Source organism: Bactrocera tryoni, chromosome 3 (assembly GCF_016617805.1).
Source record: "Bactrocera tryoni isolate S06 chromosome 3, CSIRO_BtryS06_freeze2, whole genome shotgun sequence".
Lineage (NCBI taxonomy): Eukaryota > Metazoa > Arthropoda > Insecta > Diptera > Tephritidae > Bactrocera > Bactrocera tryoni.
The window spans coordinates 13,911,791-13,930,703 of NC_052501.1; the positions used below are offsets into that span (position 1 = coordinate 13,911,791).

Sequence of the window (18,913 nt, forward strand, 5' to 3'; positions counted from 1 at the left end):
TTGAAGATTATACCTTTCAAATCTTGGCCGCAGTTATTTCTGAGATAGTCCATCCGTTCGAGCATTAACTGGCGAATGACACGCGTGTTGTTTTGCTCCAAGGTTTTAATCGAAAATGGATTGTCCGCATAGACTTTAGACTTTATCACACGATCTTGGTTGCCAATCGACCGGCCCAAAACGTGAAATTATCTGCCCACCGAAGTGTTCTCTCAAAAAATCGATTGATGGATACGATGTGTGGGAAGTGGCGTCGTCTTGTTGAAATCAAATGTCACCGAGATCACGAGCTTCAATTTCAGATATCAAATTGTCAGTTATCATGGCGCGATAACGGTCGCCATGGACGTTTACGTTCTCACCAGCATCCGTTTTGAAGAAATATGGACCAATAATTCCACCGGCCCACATAGCACAACAAACCGTTGTTTTTTCTGGTTGAAGTGGCAGCTCTTGAATGTTCTCAGGTTGACCTTCGACCCAAATGTGGCAATTTTGCTTGTTTACATACCCATTGAGCCAGAAATAGACCGCATCGTTGAACAAAATTTGGCTCGAAAGCTTTGGATCTTCTTAGAACTTTTCGAGAGCCCTTAGAGCGAAGTGATGTCACTTGGGAAGTTCGAACGGCTTCGTTTCTTACACACACTGTATTTTGGACGCTTTCAATTTAAGATCTCGATATAAAATGCGCTAAGTCGTTCCACACGTCAGTCCGAGTTGCTGCGAACGGCGCCGAATCCACTCCCCACGAACTTCGTGTATACTTTCAGCAAAGGCTGCTAATTCTATTTTGCTATTTTCTTCACAATAATGAATGCGGGGTCTTAAGATGAGTGATGGAGCTGCGAATAGTACGGGTAGGCCGATTATGTTGACCTTAAGTTGAGGAAAGCGCGAAAACACATTCTTTACAGAACGTGAATTTTTGTAATAAAGTTGAAAAAAGACTATTGAAAATATTACATCTACTTGAATCACCCGTTTAGGGGGAATTTTCGAAATATTCTACCATTTATATAAAAATATTTTTGGATTTATCATGAAAATCTAGAAGTTTATCGAAGTCTGATCTTTTCTATACTATCATCGACCACGCACAGGATTTTCAAGGCAATGACTCACGTGATCTTTAGTCCAACCAGACGACCAATTAATATTTTTACTATCCATTTTTTTATAATTTATTTGTTAATTTTAGAAGAGTACAGAAAAAAATTAAAAACTAAAAAAGTAAAAAATTTCAAAAATTATGAGCTGACGAAGTGGGGGGTCTCTAAAAATTTCCACGTGACCATACCCATGATTTCAACCCTCCTAGTTATCTGAAACCAAAAAAAAGAAAAGATTATTAATCTAGAATTATGTCGTAATGGCCGGAACTACGAAAAAGTGGAAAAATTTATTTTTCACAAAATGGCGACTGCTTGAAAAAAAAGTTTTTTTGGATCACTTTTTCTGACTATTTTGAATTTTTTAAAAATAATAAAAATAAAAATTTGAGGATGGGGCTAGTTCCAACGATAGACAAGCCTATAAAGAAGACTCTAAAATTTCAAGTAAATCGGTCCAGTAGAACCTGAGAAATCGTGGGTATCGTTCCGAAAAAGTCAGTTTTGAGAAAAACGCGTTTAAAGTTTCGCGTAAAGTCTTTTGTTCGATTAGTTCCGGCCGAACCAGTTTGGATGCCGGGTCAGAAAAATGCTTATATCTCCGAAAATAATTTAAATTTTGAAAAATCCTCTTGTTGTACACATATTCTTGAATAGTTAAACTTTGAAAATATAAAAAAAATGTAGATTTTTTTAAATTTCTAGACCAGAATACCCCATCTTCTAATACTTGCGACTCTATTTAAGCACCAAATAATCTCTTTCAAAGAAAAACATTTTTTAATTTAATTTAATTGAATATCTCACTATACGAAAGTTCACTTGCAATTTCATAAATTACATGCCTGCATCTACGCACATATTAGTAACCGAATACAATGTGGCCATCCAAGGGCTACGCATAATTTGACTAATGTCCATAATTTGTAATATCATTTTTCAAATTTAAACTCACACTGTGACGCAGCACGGAAGGCAGACTGCAGACTATGCTGCATACCCGATATAACTATAGACAGACATATGCATGTGCGAAATATTGACATATGTGTATGTGTGTGTCACATACCTATCTTTGTTGGCTTCACTATCATTGTAATCATATCATATGTACATATGTATGTTGCTCCCTTCCAAACTATCCCACACTTCCTTTCTTCAAAATATTTGCATGAGCAAGCTTACTTTCTCAGAGTTTGTCTATCTGCCTTGTTGGAAGTTGGAAGAAAAGAGTTTTCTTAATTTCGATTGAAGTAGAAATGGAAAATTTCAATAATGTTAGATAATTGGTCGTTTTTCTTTTGTTACAACGTGCTGACTTCAAAAAAGGAGTTTGGATGACCAATGTTGGTTATGATATATGCAGCTCTGTGTATTAACTATGTGCAAGAATCGGATTAGAAATATCTTGTGACCAATTATTTATCCCTTAGTTATTTATCCATAAACCAAATTATGCTATTAGTCTTTATTTTATGTTAATTTATATTGTGCTATGCCCATTCAATATGCCGATAGGCTCGTGCTTTCTGCGGAAGTTCTTCTGCATTACTTTAATATGAATAAATTCTCAGCCAAAAGTCATCGTATATTGGCAGAAGTTTATGGTAAACATGCTTTTGCTGAACGAACGTACCAAAAGTGGTTCGCACGAATTAAAAGTGGTGATTTTGGCTTGGAAGGCGAAGAACATCCTGGTCGACCAAAAAAAGCTTGAAGATAAGGAACTGAAAGCACTACGCGATGAAAGTTACGACTATCGAATTGTTAATTTGGCTGGTGATGAAAAATGGATCCATTAGCGATAACCCTAGATGCAAAAAATCATTTGTGAAACCTGTCCAACCAGCCAAATCAACGGCAAAGCCGAATATTCATAACGCGAAGGTCATGTTTTGTATTTGGTGAGTTCAGTAGGGCGTGCTGGTTTGTACTTGTAAACTTCTAAAACCGGGTGAAACCATTAATGGAATTCTTAATCGACAACAACTTAGCAAAGTGAAGGGAGCGATTGACGAAAAACGTCCAGAATTTGCATCTATACATATATGGAGCAATAATTTTCCATCAGGACAAGGAAACGCTCTCACTGAAGTACGGTTCATATCAGAACAGAGCCAATTTGTTCGTTCTTGAAGGCCAAACCGAGCCTATTGTTTTGGAATGGAATCAATCAACTGCCAGACTGTTACATATACTTTGTTGTGATGTATCTCCGTAGACCATTTAAGCATATGAAATATTATAAAGTGAGTCGTTAAAATATTCTGTAAAATGGGATACGATTCTTGGATTTGATCTAGGAATTGTGAGCAATTAAACCTCACATGAAAACCTTATAGAATGCTATCAATGTACTTTCGAAAAATTGCTTAAAGATTCAATAATTTTGTTGATCTTAAATATTGCACTACTGACAAGTAATCGATACCCTTGGGACATAACTTAAGAGCTCCTTGGATATGGATTTTTATAGGAGTTTACCGTAATTTTATTTTTTTTTTTGGTAAAAGCCATAAGTGCTCTGATCACTTATTAAAATCTAGATCGCCTACAAGCTCAGAGGTTTCGATCCCACATATTTTATAAAAGTGAGCAATTTTCTATAATTTCTTTAATTGCAGTCGCTTATGGTCAGCTTTAGAATTTGTCGGTATCTTTATCACATAGATCTACAAAGGTGTCTCTAAATTATTAATTAATCTCTGTGTCTTAACTTTACTCATTTTCAGACTTAAGACACACAGGCCCTCCCAATTAGATTCGAATACATAAACATTCCACAAACATATTAATTATAAATTGATCAAATCGATTGCGAAATGAATTTAACTCGTGGCGAATTAAAACTAAAAAAAAGAAACACAGAAGAAGACAAATGACAGACGAGAAACATTCGGCCAATTGACGGACTGACCTATGCGCATGCATACCTGTGACGATGGGATTGGCCAACCCACCGCCGCAGTCTACCAACATTAGAAACACGTAAAAATGAATTGCTGCTGCCACTTTGGTGCACTGCCCATGGCGTGCGTTGTCCGACGCCGAGATTCGCACAAAATAAATTTGCCAACACATGCAAAATGATGGGTCATTTGCAAAACGCAGCAGCGGCAGCGGCATGCAACGCAGTGTTGCAACGAACAACTCTGCATGCAACAGCAATGCTGGCGCCAACACGAATTTAGTGGCAAATTAAAGTTGCTTGGTTGGCAAATGCTTGGAAAAGTTGTTTGTAAAGTTTCAAGCAAAGTTTTTCTATGCCAGCTGCGGATACTTCTGTCATTCTCAATTTCCGGTGATGGCAGCCGACAATTAAATTGGCAGTTAGCAATTAATAATTTTGCACTTGTCCGGCGGAGTTACAAACATACATGTATGTATGTATATATGTTCACTTGAGTATAAATAGCTTTGTGCAAACATACAGTGGCGCACACAAAACTTCGTACATTTTTGGGTTTTTGAGTTGTGGATCAAACTCATATTTTTGGCTGAAAAACTTTTGAAAAAATATTTACACGATATTTGGCATAGATTAATATCCAAGGCCACACTATAATTTCCGTACATATTTTTCAGTTTGGACTACTATAGCATATAGCTGCCATACAAACAGATCAATCAAAATTTAGTTCTCATATGGAAAACTTTTTTATTTGAGTAAATATCTTCACAAAATTTTGCAAGATTTATAATCGAGGACAATGCTACAAAATCCAAAGAAATTTTTCAATTCGGACCACTATAGCATATAGCTGCCGTATAAACTGATCAATCAAAATAAAGTCATTGTATGAAAAACTTTTTTATTTGACAAGATATTTTCACAAAACTTTGCAAGGATTATTATCTAAGACAATGCTACAAAATCCAATAAAATTGTACAGATCGAAGCACTATTGCATATAACTGCCATATAAACTGATCAATCAAAATTTAGTGATTGTATGGAAAACTCTTTTATTTGTCAAGATATCTTCTCGAAAACTGGCATAGATTATTGTCCTAAACAATGCTATAATATCCTAACAAATTGTTCAGATCGGATCCCTATAGCATATAACTACCATACAAACTGAACGATCAAAATTAAATCCTTGTACGGAAAACTTTTTCATTTCCCAAGATATCTTTCCGAAATTTTGCATGAATTATGGTCTAAAACAATGCTATAATATCTGAATAAATTATTCGGACCACTATAGCATATATGTACATATGTAGCTACCATAAAAAGTGATCAATGAAATTCTAGTTAAAGATCTCTTTATACCCTTTTATGCTACAAGAAATGTACTTGTGAAAGGTATTATAGTATAGTTATACGATATATTTATTATTGCAACCATCGCAAACTTTTTGAATGATATCTAAAAAATAATTGAAAATCTGTCCAAATATTTATTACATCCACTGTGCCGTCACCACTCATGTACACACTGTAAAATAGTGATTTTCCTTTAAATGGAAGTCAATTGTTTGAGGGCGCAAGTACTTCCGATGTCAACGCCAATGTGCGCAATTGCAAATGTCACGAACGCTGCCAATTTGATTAGAAAATTTTTCTTGCAACCATAAAAGAGGCAAGTGTGAAGTGAGCTGACAGCAATAAGTTTTATAGGCATTAATTGTTGCAAATAGCAGCAGTGATGATGGCATCAGCAATGCATATAAGATTGCTTTCATAAAAAGCATTAGCAAGTCGTGAGGAGGTAGGGACCCAATGCCTGTCGCCTAGATCTCTGCACAGTCCCCATTATAATTCTGATTGCCGCAGGGACTGTGCCAAAAGTATACGTATGTATGTGTGCGTAAAACCAGCGGCCAGTTTGTGTAATTAACGCGACAACTAACTGTACGTAGCAGCAACAAAACCAACGAAGGCGAGCAGCACGCCGCGCTTAATCGCCACTCGTCGGCGGACCGGAAGTTGTCATTTGATTTTGCACGACTCAGCGTACGACGGACTAATTGCTCTCAACATTGTCATTTTCATTCATTCATTTCTTCAGCAAACGTTCATTCATACATTTTTGCTATTTGTATTCGTATTTGTGTGCATATGTGTGTAAAATATATGGCGAGTTTGTTTTGTGAGCGTGTAGTTCAAGCGTGTTAATTGAAGCAAATCATGTCTGGGTGATGCTGCTGTTGTGCCATCGACAATGACAACGACACAATCGAGAACGGCTTGCAGCGCGCAGCAAGACCTATAAAAATGTATTAATATTTATAAATATGATTCTTTTATGTATAATACTTGTATGTAACTGTTCATGAGCAGCCGTTCGCCTATTAAACGCTCGCTCAGCCAGAGACATAGTAGCTTTATTCATCATTTATGATTCCATGGAAATGTGATTTACGTATCGTCTTTCGAAGTTGTTTTTGTTTTTGGCTTGCGACATTCAGCGGAAATATGCCAATTTGTGATATTTTATTATTAGCATTAGGTTTTTAACATTTTTTTTTTACAACAAAAACAAACATGCAACGGAACTAGTATGCAAAATTTGTTGTTGTTGTTAAGTGTGCGCTGGCGATGTAGTTGTATATGTGCATGTATGTGTGTTTGCTATAAAAATAACGGTAAATATCATCATTAAACTTCTTGTTTTTGTTTCGCGTGTCTCGCTGTTAAACGAAAATGCAAGAATTAATAAACCAAAAGCATAAAACTATTTTACCGTGTTGCAATATCACGGGAGTCTTCTTCAGTTGGTTTGCTGTTTTTGTTTTTTGTTTTTTGCCTTCTTATTGTTGATTGCAGCAATTAAACGCTTTTATGTGTAATAATCGTTACAATATATGCCACAGAAACAAGTTTTTAAAAAGCGCCAAGCTCGAGCCAAACAAGTCAAAGCTTTCAGTACAAAATATTCAATGAAAGTTACCTGATGAAAATAATGATCAATGAACTTCTTCTTGGTCGGGCAATGGAACGTCTGCTTCATCGTCATCGATCGGTGTTATGTTTTCACCGCCATTCAGCAGACTGGAGAGGTGTTCCCTCCATAATTTTAGTATGCTCTGTGGATCAGTGACTAGATCACGAGAGTGCCTGTTAGTACCTACATCACTTCGTAGAATTTTCGAGCATTACCCCTGTCATTCAGCTTGTCAAGCTCAAGTTTAATTTGCAGTAGTACGTAAGGAGCTTGAAATGCCGTCCCACAGTTCCCTTATACTGAGTTGCTGATGAATGCTCTCAAAGAGCAGGAGTGCAAGTCGAGTAGAAAATCGGTCGGCTGTCTGTTGTGATTGCAGCTTCTCAACGTCAAACGCTCCTTGTGTTTGTTGGCGTACCTTTTTTGCTGCACAGAGGCGGATGCGTATCTTCGATGCAGCAATACCATATAGTGGTCCGAATCAATGCTAGCACCTCGGGCGTACTCATGTCTAGAATACTGGAGACGTGTCTTCCGTCTATCATAACATGATCGATCCGGTAGGTAATTTTTGATGCGTAGCCGGCCAGGTAGATTGATGAATTTTCTTATGCTGGAATCTAGTACAAAAGATAACCATATTTCGAGTCAACGCAAAGTCAGCCTCAACCTATGTTTCATCATGGAGCGATTTCAACATCGTGGCAGCTCTCATACATAGGTGCGCTCCAAGCGCTCATAGAAGATATTTCTGGTCGCTTCGTCCTTCTCTTCAATCGGAGAATAAGCGCAAATCAGCGATATGTTGGAGAACTTCGCTTAGATGCGGCTGGGCGATTTGAATGTCAGGTCTTGATATGCCTTATCACTGAATATCTATCTATCCAATTGTTGACAGTACAGGTCCGAATTCAAACATCGGCCATAAATTAGAAGTTCATAGTAGAAGATTTCCACTAAACACATAGCAAAACCTTCCTGACTGTCAATCCTGCCAGGGCCGTTTTCACTTAAGAACTTTGTAAGTGACCCACTTTTTATTACCAGTAACCATCCGCTTCAAAACTGGATCGATTTTCTCGCGCAGCTCTTCACAGACAGAAATTCGGTTCATGAGGATTTTTTGCGTTAACTCGTGTGGCACCCATACATAGACCTTCCTTCCGTGCTTTGGTCTTTTGTGCAATGCTTAGGTCCCGGGCGATCGGAAGAGTGTCGACATTACGATCGAACCCGACGATTTGCATTAATTTATCGGTATTTTCGACAATTTGCCTTCCAGAGCGGAATATACATATCTTCGGCTTCAAAATTCCAGGAACCAAATCGTATCACAGGATGGTCATGACTACCACTAACAGTATTCACATTTTCGACCCCCTATCTCTCGTTTTCGCTTTTATCGAAGAAAAAAATAAAATATTATTTTTTTCTTTGCTGATATCCAGAATCAGTATTGAATCAAGCGATCACGAAACAGAAATTTCTATGTGAAATCTGATCCTTATAACGCAATACAGTGTAACCAGATCAGACTTTTACACAGATTGTTCCTATCTGTTATTGGAAAAATCATGGATTTCTCTTTAGTAGATCTTGAAGTAACGACGAAGCTGGGATCCCTGAACTCTTCGTTGATTATCTAAAAATCTTTATAGGAAATCACTTGCTATTTTAGACATTAGAAAATAGTAAATATGTTTCTAAGCACGTTTAACCAAAAATGCCAAAAAAAAACTTTTGCAAATATTCAAAAATACAAAAAAAAACCACAATCACCACTGCAATCGCCCCCGGCAGACGCAGCTGTCAACGAGACTATATGTTTAAACGATCATTAACCAGCAAAATTTTGACACTAACAAAGCGACGAAAAACACACTAGCGCGCAGTCATTCCGTTAATATGCAAATATGAAGTTGATTTCGTCGTTTGCCGAGACGCGATTTGGGAAATCACTCCCTCACATCACTCGTGGCTTGTCAGTCAAAGCAGCTCCGCGAAGTGCAGCAAAACGTGGCCGCGTAGCAACGTGCTGACAGCGGCCAATTGCTGGTGAGTGACCAGCTACGTGTGGGTGTATGTGCAAGTAGGAATTTTCGGCGTTAAATGCAGTGGTTGGCCGAGTGCACCCGCTCAGGCGAGCCTTGTATGGCGACACCACAGCCAAGGCAAAGCTGCCAAACGGCGAATGTCGCAACAATTGTCAACTGTCAGTCAGCGCCAAACTGTTTCTGTCATTATTTTTTGCTTGCATTTTCTGATGTTGTTGTTGTTGCAGGCTGGCATTGTGTGGCACAGCGCTGAGGTCATTAAAATAACTCCATAATCGCCTTTTTGTGCTTAAGCTCGGTATTTTTTCCCGATGCTGCAACTTGGCGTTTGAAATTGGCGCTGCAGCGTACAGCGTTAACCCCATTTCCACAGATGTGTCTATGTATGTGTGTGTGGTAAGTGCATATTAGCGCACTAAAAATATTGCAATGCGAGTAAATTTGTAACTACACGCTCGTGGACGGACATGTCGTGCCTTTTTTAGTTCGCGTTGCGTCGTCGTAAATTTTCTAATTTTCCACAAATTTCTTCCCTTTAGTGTCTCCTGGTGTAATAAAATCAATTAAGCCATTTTATGACACTCTAAATGCCACAAATCTCGCCGCAGTTGCTGCAACACACCGCTTCGTGGGTTTTCTGTGCAACGTTTTTGTTGTTGTTCTAAGTTGTAAGTTGCAGTCGCGCATTGCCATTGAGGCCATTGTCTGCACGCACCAACACGTGTGTCCGCTCGGCTTTAAAGGGCGAGCAACAAATGTCCAAAACAAAAAACCAAAAACAATACAACAACTAACATGTGTGAAATAGAAAAAACTGTGGTGAATTATTTCCCCATTTAAAAAATTCGTTTAAGGACTATAAAAAATTCAGTTCATAGTCTAGCTGCTACAGTGGGCTAGTTTGGAAAATAAAGTGTTGGACATAAAATTTTCGACCAGACCATTTTTTGGAACAAGTTTTTTCAATTTGTAAAAATGTGTTCGAATACGGAGTCCCCAGCTCTTTTGGAACCTCTGCTCGATTTCGTTTTTGCAAAGTATTCCGCTTTATACCAAAAACATTAACCAAAATCTATTGAATCGATCCAGAAGAGATGTTAAAGAATCCTCTGCTACTTATCTAATGTCAACTTTGCCATTGGCACGCTTTGCGCAAAAAAGATTACCCAAAACATTGCCCAAAATATTACCCAAAACATTACACAAAACATTACACAAAACATTACCCAAAACATTACCCAAAACATTACACAAAACATTACCCCAAATCATTAACCAAAATGTGTTGAATCGACCCAAAAGAGTTGTTAAGATTCTTTGCTATTTATTTAATGCCAACACGACGATTTTAAAACACTGTTTCTCTAACCATTTCAATTTTATCATCTCCCTCTTCACTGGATGCTTTGTGGTACTCAAATACCTGTTTCCTGATACAGTGATCCCCCAAAACACCTTTACAACATTTTCAATAATTCCGTAGCTGTGATCCATTGCAAACAAAAAATTTCAAGAGAACTCGTTGTTACATTTTTTCCAATGGTTAAAATCGGCATACAAAGTTTTCTCTTTGTGAACAAAAAATTCACCTGAACATTAAAGAGGTTGTACCAATCCAAGAATAAACTTTTTATCGATTCGGTTAGAGCCCATAGTTTATAGAGGCAAGTTCACGGTCAACCATTTAATTAAAACCGAAAAATTCATCTACTGGTCGCTCCTAGAAACTTTGACCATTTTTGCAGCCGCTTAATTCCGTCAATTAGCTAATTGCCTGCACTAATACGAATGTAGGAAATTTGTTAATTGACTCAATTAAGGAACTATGCAAAACGCCTGCCATTCTCATTAAAAATAGAAACTAAAAAAATCTAACCTGGAAATCTAAAGCATGGTTTTAGGCGCTCAGATCAGCTCATTAATTAGATCAATTTAAGGCCAGGTTCCTCTAAAAAACGTAATTTTTTTCAATAAATTTTATTTTTATTACAAAACATGTTGAGTAATCAATTTTTTTACATATGAAAGTACATATATTAAATTACTTGAAAAAACTTTTTTTTAATTTTTTTTCAAAATGGCGGTCTTGAAAATGGCTGCTGAAACTCATCCGATTCGTAGATGGATGACATCATTTCTTGAAAAAGAATTATTTCAAAGCAAAAATCAAAACGGTTTCATGTTCTGTATCGAATTAGCTATGGCCTCAAGCAGAGTGAAACATTTTCAACGAAAAAAAAAAAACAAAATGGCAGACCTTTGAATTTTTTTAACCCTTTTTTTCACTTTTAATTGTTTATAACTTTTTAAAATAATAATGAATATTTCTGGTTCTGCTTGAGGCCATAGCCAGACATCTAAAGAGTAAAATGCCGTTTGGTTCATATCGATAAGTGCAATAGTTTTGAAAGGAGAGTGTCAACCATGCGAAAAAACGTGGTTCGGAGAAAAATCAGCTTAAACCAAAGGCACGCAGTAGCTGCCGCTATCAAACGCGTTCGATTGTCACTCTTTTATACCTGCTTCTCGGTCTTTCTGACCTTCGGGAGTAATTCTATACTATTTCTACGAATATACAGTAGCAATTGATGCAAAAAAAAAATCGGAGGAACCTGGCATTAACAAATTGTCTACATGTGAACATAAGCCCGAAATTTACTAAATTATAACGCAAATTCTGTTATACAATTACATTTATATATAGTACAGTACGCGAAAACTTGTCTAAATTAACAAAGCAATTAAGCCGATTATCGTGTACTTGAGTACTCCATTAAAGCTCAATACAAAACTATATGTAGTATACCATAGTACTCATCTAATTTCTTTTAATTATATTTCAAAAAGTATAGATATTTATTTTGTTTTAAATCAGCAAAATATGAAAAAATATTTTTTGATACTTTTTTGCTTCCATCCGCGCCACTGTCGCCAACTGAGCACATTTGTTTTAACCACAGCTTCACAACAGTGCTAGCGCTGAGGTTTTATCGCTTTAGCAAGCTTTACGATCTTCCTCTTTGCTGTTTTAAGTGTCTACGCTGGGTCGACCGCACGTCGCTTTAGATCGACGCGGTTATATTGCGGCGCGCTCTGGCATTCGGTCGATCGTCATGCGGAATGCTTGCTTTTTTTCCTTCGTTCATTTATTTTATTTTTATTATTTTTTTGTTTGATGTTAGAACCACCTTTAAAGCCATGTGCTAAGTCGGCTGTGTCTGCTCCTTGCGTCGCGGCATTCAGCGCCGTCACCTGACGCGCAAATTTTCGCTATTGTTTCTCGTTTCATACGCCCAAATTTTAATGGCGCGAGCAAGCAGCAAAACTCGTCGGTGAGTTATATTTTATTTTATTTTTATACCCTGCACAGCTAGTCGATCTAGTCATGTCTGTTTGCTAACCGTCTGTGTATACGCGCACTTGCCTTAGTTTTGGAGATACCGAGCTGAAATTTTGCACATATACTTCTCTCCCCAAGAACTTGCTCATTTGTTGAAACCGCTAATGTCGTACAATTATAGCTGTCATACAAACTAACCCTTCAAAGTCAAGTCCTTGTATGGAAAACTTTTTTGTTTGACAAGATATCTTTTCGAAATTTGACATGAATTATTTTCAAAGGAATCGCCACAACCTTTGATCAAATTGTTCAGATCGGACCACTTTAGCATATAGCTGCCATAGGAACTGACCCTTCAAACTTAAGTCCTTGTATGGAAAACTTTTAAATTTGACAAGATATCTTCACGAAATTTGGCAGGTATTATTTTCGAAGAAATCGCCACAATCTCCAAACAAATTGTTCAGATCGGACCACTATAGCATATAGCTGTCATACAAACCGACTGATCCAAATTTGGTTCTCGCATGGAAAACTTTTGTATTTAAAAAGATATTTTCACGAAATTTGGTGTATATTCATTTTAAAAGCAACGGTACAAACTCCAAAGATTTTGTCCAAATCGAACCACTATTAGCATATAGCTGCTTTACAAACTGAGCGATCCAAATTTACTTTCTGTATGGACAACTTGTTTTATTTGTGTAGGGTATTACGGCTTCGGTGCAACCGAAGTTCATATTTTTTCTTGTTTTCTTTTGTTGTTGCTTTGCTTTGGTCGCCACAGTTAATGTGCGCAATTATCGCCATAATTAAATGTGTTTAATGATTAAATGTGGCGCACTTTCAGGCGGCGCATGCCGTCACTTAAAATTTAAACATTAAAAAATGTTTCAGCTACAGATTTAAATATTTATTTTAGTATTTGTAAGCATTATTTTTAGTTTTTAGTTAAAAATGTTAGAAAAAAATCAGGAAATTTCGCTCAAAGTTTGCAAAACAAATTTTTAATTAACCCAAAGTGAACCCAAAATATGTTTTGTATAATTTTGTGTTACCTATGTAAGGATTTATATATGTATATGTTAGTGTATGTAATTATCTAAATCCAATTTTACCGTTACAACGCTTCCAAAGGGCCAATAGGCGCCAACTAAAGCTTCTATTACTTATTTAAAGCGCCAACAACACTTTCCCCTCAATATCCTGATTATCCTCTTAAGCGCGTGTTGTATTTGTGCTTTTGGCAACACTTGTCTACTACTGGTTGCTGCTGATGCTGCTGCTGACCAGAGGACACATCTCGGTGTTAGTAACCCTTACCGCGGAGAAAAGCAAATAAATGGGATTAACTGACTGGATATATCCGTTAGCCTGTTGATTGTGTGCGGCTTGTCTCTGCTGTTGCTTTATCACACACACACTCATGCCGCGCTATCAACGCTGCTCACACTCGAAAATCTACTCAACTGATAAGACCAAGACACAGCTATGTGGCTCACTCGCACTTGAAGGCTCAAAGTCAAATTGTTGCCTCAAGCGAAACCTTACTCTTTTTCTATGCGCTCACCAACACACACACACACTCATACATCGTTATGTGAAAATTGACTCAATCAACCGTTCAACACTCGAGACACACACATTGTCTTCTAACGCTAGTCGGCAGGTTTTCCCTCATTCAATCGCCTGCAAGCCATCAGCTGACCACTGGACTGTCGCTCGGCTCTGCTCTGTCGCTGCTCGTGTGTGTCAGAGTTTTATCATCCCTAACAGCATGTTTTGACTTTGCAATTGCATTTGAAGACGCTGCACAGTTGCAGTGGCCACATTGTGTGCCCACAATTGCTTCGCTGGCTTAAGTCCCAAACACTCGCACACATTTCACTCACTTCTGTACTTGTGTGTGTGTGCGCGCAATCCCTAGACTCAGCGCTGAGCCTCACACACACACCCAAGCCTTGAGCTGCCGCAGCAAAAGCCACAGTCAGCGCACTTAGCTGTAGCCAGCTCAGAGACTCGAGTCGCGCGCCACTCAAATTCAGTCCGGTTTTGAAATTGTCGCTGAGCGCAACGTTTAAAGACAAACCAATTCTCGTGTGTGTGTATGTGTGAAAGGTTTCTTCCAGCAAACGTCAAGTACCTAAGTCTTTGACTAAGTGGCTCTGAACGCTCGCAGCAGCAGTCCAGTGTAAGCGTGTATTTTATGAGAAAAACTACAAGTCAGCTTTTGATGCGCTAAAACGGTGTTTTTGTGTTGCTGATAACTCTTGTGAAGCCGTCGGGTTTTCGTCGTTTACGAATTTTTGTGTCCGTTGTGTGAAAGATTTTTGATAAAGTGCAAAAATTAATTTAAAAAAAAAAATAAAAATTTACTATTTGCTGTGAAAGCTTAATAAAACAACTAAATATTATCAAGACCGCATATTCAGGCAAAAAGTAAGTGAAACTTTAAAATAATTTATGCAAAGATGTTGCCATATTACTTGTATTATAAAGAACGTCGACTACTTTTGAAACACTAGTTAGTCTTAAGTTTCTAGAAAATGTATATATTAATATTTCCTGGAGCAAATTTCGCGGTAGAAGTTTTGTTAAACAAAGAAACGAAAACAATTTCCGATCGATATCTCAAAAACTGAAAGATTAGTACGTGTATATCTATATAAGCAGACGGCACTTAACTTCTCGAATCGTAGCCAATTCTACACAAAAATGTTATAGACGAGCAATATAACCAAAGAGATTATTGGGTCGAAATGTGTTACAGGAAGAGTCGAAAGTCCATGACATAAAGGTGTCATTAAATTATGAAGGATCTGTTTTAAAGTAGTATATACATTTTGACACAAAATACCCGGATATTGTAAATAAAATGCAAAACATTTTATTATCCATCAATACTTATTTTGCCGCCTTCTGAATAATCCTTACCAGATGTAATACACTTATGGCAACGATTTTTCAGTTCTCGAAACACTTTTCATAAGCACTTTTTGGTATGGCCTTCAGCTCCTTTAGCGAATTTTGTTTTATCTCTTCGATTTAAAAAAAATCCCACGGAGCAAAATCTGGTGAATACGGTGGTTGATCGATAGTATTCATTGCGGTTTTGGCTTGAAATTCGGTCACAATCGTGGCTCGATGCGATGGTGCATTATTATTGCGTAAAATCCATGAACACTTTTTTTGACGGATATTCTATATAGAACTCCTTATAGACCGCCTGTCTTTCCGGAACAAATTCATGATACACCAAACGACGAATAAGGAAAAACCCAATCCTTGATTTTTGAGCGGCTTAGTGTGGTTTTTTCGGTTTCAGCTCGACTTTTTCCCTCCATTCCGATGATTGTTGACTTGTTTGCAGTTATAATGATATCCATGAATGTGGAATCGGAATTCGCATGTCCAAAAAGACCTGTTTACGGTACTGTTTGAAAAAAAAAAATACCTTCATTGGGATGAGTCGAGCAAGAAGGCGTTTCATACCCAAAATACCCACCAAAATCATTCGAACATACTCGCGAGAGATGTCGAGCTCTCTTGTCATCTCTTTAAAACTTGCCTGACGATTTGCAAGGCCCATATCCTTCTCTTTCTTAATATTTTCATCAGTTTAAGAGGTCGCAGGTTGTCCAGAACGAGGGATGTCTTCAACCATCTCTAGACCGTTTTCGAAGGTTTTGTACCACTCGTAGGCTTGTGATTTTGATAAAACTGAATCGCAACAATCTCGCATACGAAATACGCAAATTCTAAGACGCCACTGAAATAATCAGCATTAAAAATAATGCCGCTCTGGCGTCACCTCAGCCCTTCATTTTGTAATTTTCTTCTTTATTAGCGTAACCACCGCTTACGTGGTTATAGCCGAGTTTAGAACAGCGCACCAACCGTTCTTTTCGCTGTTTGGCGTCAATTGGAGATACCAAGCGTAGTCAGGTCCTTCTCCACCTGGAGGAGGTCTTTCTCTTCGTCTGCTAGCCCTTGCGGGTACTGAATACTTTCAGAGCTAGAATGTTTTCGTTTATTCGAATGACATGTTCTAGCCAGCCTAGCCGCTGTCTTTTAATTTGCTGAACTATGTCAATGGTGTCGTACATCTCATAGTTCGATCGAATACGATACTCGCCGTTTCCAATGCGCAAAGGACCATAAATCTTCTACCGAAACTTTCTCTCATCAGAGGTTGTCATCGTCCATTCCTCTGCACCACATAGCAGGACGGAAATAATGACTGACTTGTAGATTTTCGTTTTTGTCGTCGAGAGAAGACGCCTACTTGGTCCGAAGTAGTACCTGTTGGCAAGGGTTATTCTGCGTTGGATTTCGAGACTGACATTGTTGTTTATGTTAATACTAATTCCATGATAGACGAAATTATCTACGACTTCAAAGTTACGACTGACTATTATCTTTCTGAACAAACATGATTTATATTGACTTTAGCCAAAATTCAAAAGAAAATATTCCAGACAACCGTTACCAGATGACCAATGAATAAATTATTATTGAAATACAGAGAGCATATATTCCCGATAATATGTATCCATGGGTCCGAAATGAAAATCGAGCCAATAATTTCTTTAGGCCCCATATATCAAATATATAGAACTCCAGATTGACTTTATACCACACATATTGTACAATCTGTGAAGTGTCTTAATGAAACTCAGCGGCTTTTTCTGTTAATAATATGTGTTGGTGTCAAAATCGGGGTCAATACCAGTGATTGGTTTCGACAAGTCTCCTGTAAGAATTGCTTTTATTAGTATACCATTAATATTCTTCTGATTCAAATATTTCGTTTACAGCCAGCTCTCCTATATTCTCGAGGTTTTTGCACTGAAAAAATGTCTAAACGCATGTAAACCTCCTGAAAACAACAGCTTCCACAGATTCTTATGTTCCATTGATCTGATAGCCTACGTCTGGAAGAATGGAATGTGCTATTTGAGCGGTAAAACGAATATCTAAAAAATCATTACAATACCAGATCTCAAAAAATAGCCAGCTACTCTGCGTTGATGACAGCACAGTGGCAAAAACTAATAGCATAGAAAACAACCGCCGTAATTTAGTCAGAACTGAGGGAATAAAAATAATTCCAATTCGTTTATTCTATTATTTAGTAGTCACCAGTTCGGAACACAAAGCAAAGCCAAATCGTTTTACAACAGACCTTTTGCAAACGAATTTATCCAAGTGTACGACTTCACCAAAGCAGAGAGGTTCATAAAATTTCGCAGAATCTTTTTTTTACATTGTCAGAGCCGCCTAATCGGTTGTTACGCCATATATTATTTAACAACTATTATCTTCCTCTCGGCAAAATTTTATCTCTCATTCTGTCTCCTAGTCCAAAAGCACAGCTTATTGTTATCAGCTCTGCTACATTGAATTTCGGTGTCTACTCATTTGCCTAGTTATTGAGGTACACTGTAAACCTTGCTTTACTAAATCAGTCGACTATACACCCTTAATCATGACTAAATTAATTAACCTTAAAACAAGGCTTCATTGATCCTGTTAAGCAAAATTAATTGAAGTCATTAAACCGAAGGCTTTCATGTATAATGCCAAATGAGCCTTTAAACTAATATCACCGGGATATCTCTTACTCTTACTTTCGCTAATTTAATAACCCCATCTTAACTAGTAAATATTGCAAGCTTATGCGCTGTCAAATGCTTCCGTCTGCCCAGTAGACTTCGCTCACTGCTCGTAGCTTATTCGGCATTTCGCCTTTTGGACAACTGTCCAATGACTTCATTCGTCTTTAGTGAACGCTGTTCCCACAGTTCCGGCAGTTCACTCAATAATTATGCAAATGATGTGTCCACAAGCGACGAAAAATACAACAACACACAAACAAAATGCATGAATGAAGAAGTAAATAAAATAAAAGTCGGCGGAAAATGCAAAAACGGCAGCGAACGAGCAGGATAAGCAAAGCCAAGAGGCAACTGTGCCAAACCAGCGCAGACAGACTGACCGCCACTGCAGCCCGGCAGCCTGAAGACAGTAGGCAGAAGTTGATAGTGCTGAGAAGCGACGATCGGCATGCATATGTGTGTGCGTATGTATTAGTGTACATATGTATTTACATATATGTATATTTATAGATATATGTCCTGGTAATAAAGATCACCAACGCGAGATTAAAAGATTGTACAACAAAATGTGTTGTTGAATACAACAATGTATGACTTAATGTGCGCATATGCAGGGAGGCAATAAAAGTATGCAGCGATTTTTTTATACAAATTTGGTAAAATTAAAAACAAAAAAAGGCTTTAATAGCCCTCACAAATATAAAAAATTCCACACAAGAACTTGTTCTTGATCGATCAGTTTGCATGGCAGCTATATGCTATAGTGGTCCGATATGAACAATTTCTTCGAAGATTGCTCATATGCCTTATAGAATTATCCGTGTCGAATTTCCTAAAGATATCTCGTCAAATTCAAAAGTTTTCTAAACAAGGAAAGAATTTCTATTGTTCTGTT

General features: G+C 37.6%; 1 protein-coding gene across 3 annotated transcripts in view; it reads left to right on the plus strand.

The window, feature by feature from the left end:
• The window catches only part of LOC120771663 (protein N-terminal asparagine amidohydrolase), a 90,806-nt gene that overhangs the window by 12,441 nt on the left and 59,452 nt on the right, over nucleotides 1-18,913 (plus strand). Inside the window, exon 1 of one of the 3 annotated variants that reach the window (XR_005704993.1) lies at nucleotides 14,464-14,839. The exons of the other annotated variants lie outside the window; for them this stretch is intronic. The gene's annotated coding sequence lies outside the window, so the exon portion shown is untranslated. Of the gene's footprint in view, nucleotides 1-14,463; nucleotides 14,840-18,913 lie in introns of those variants that run through there. 3 annotated transcript variants of the gene reach the window in all.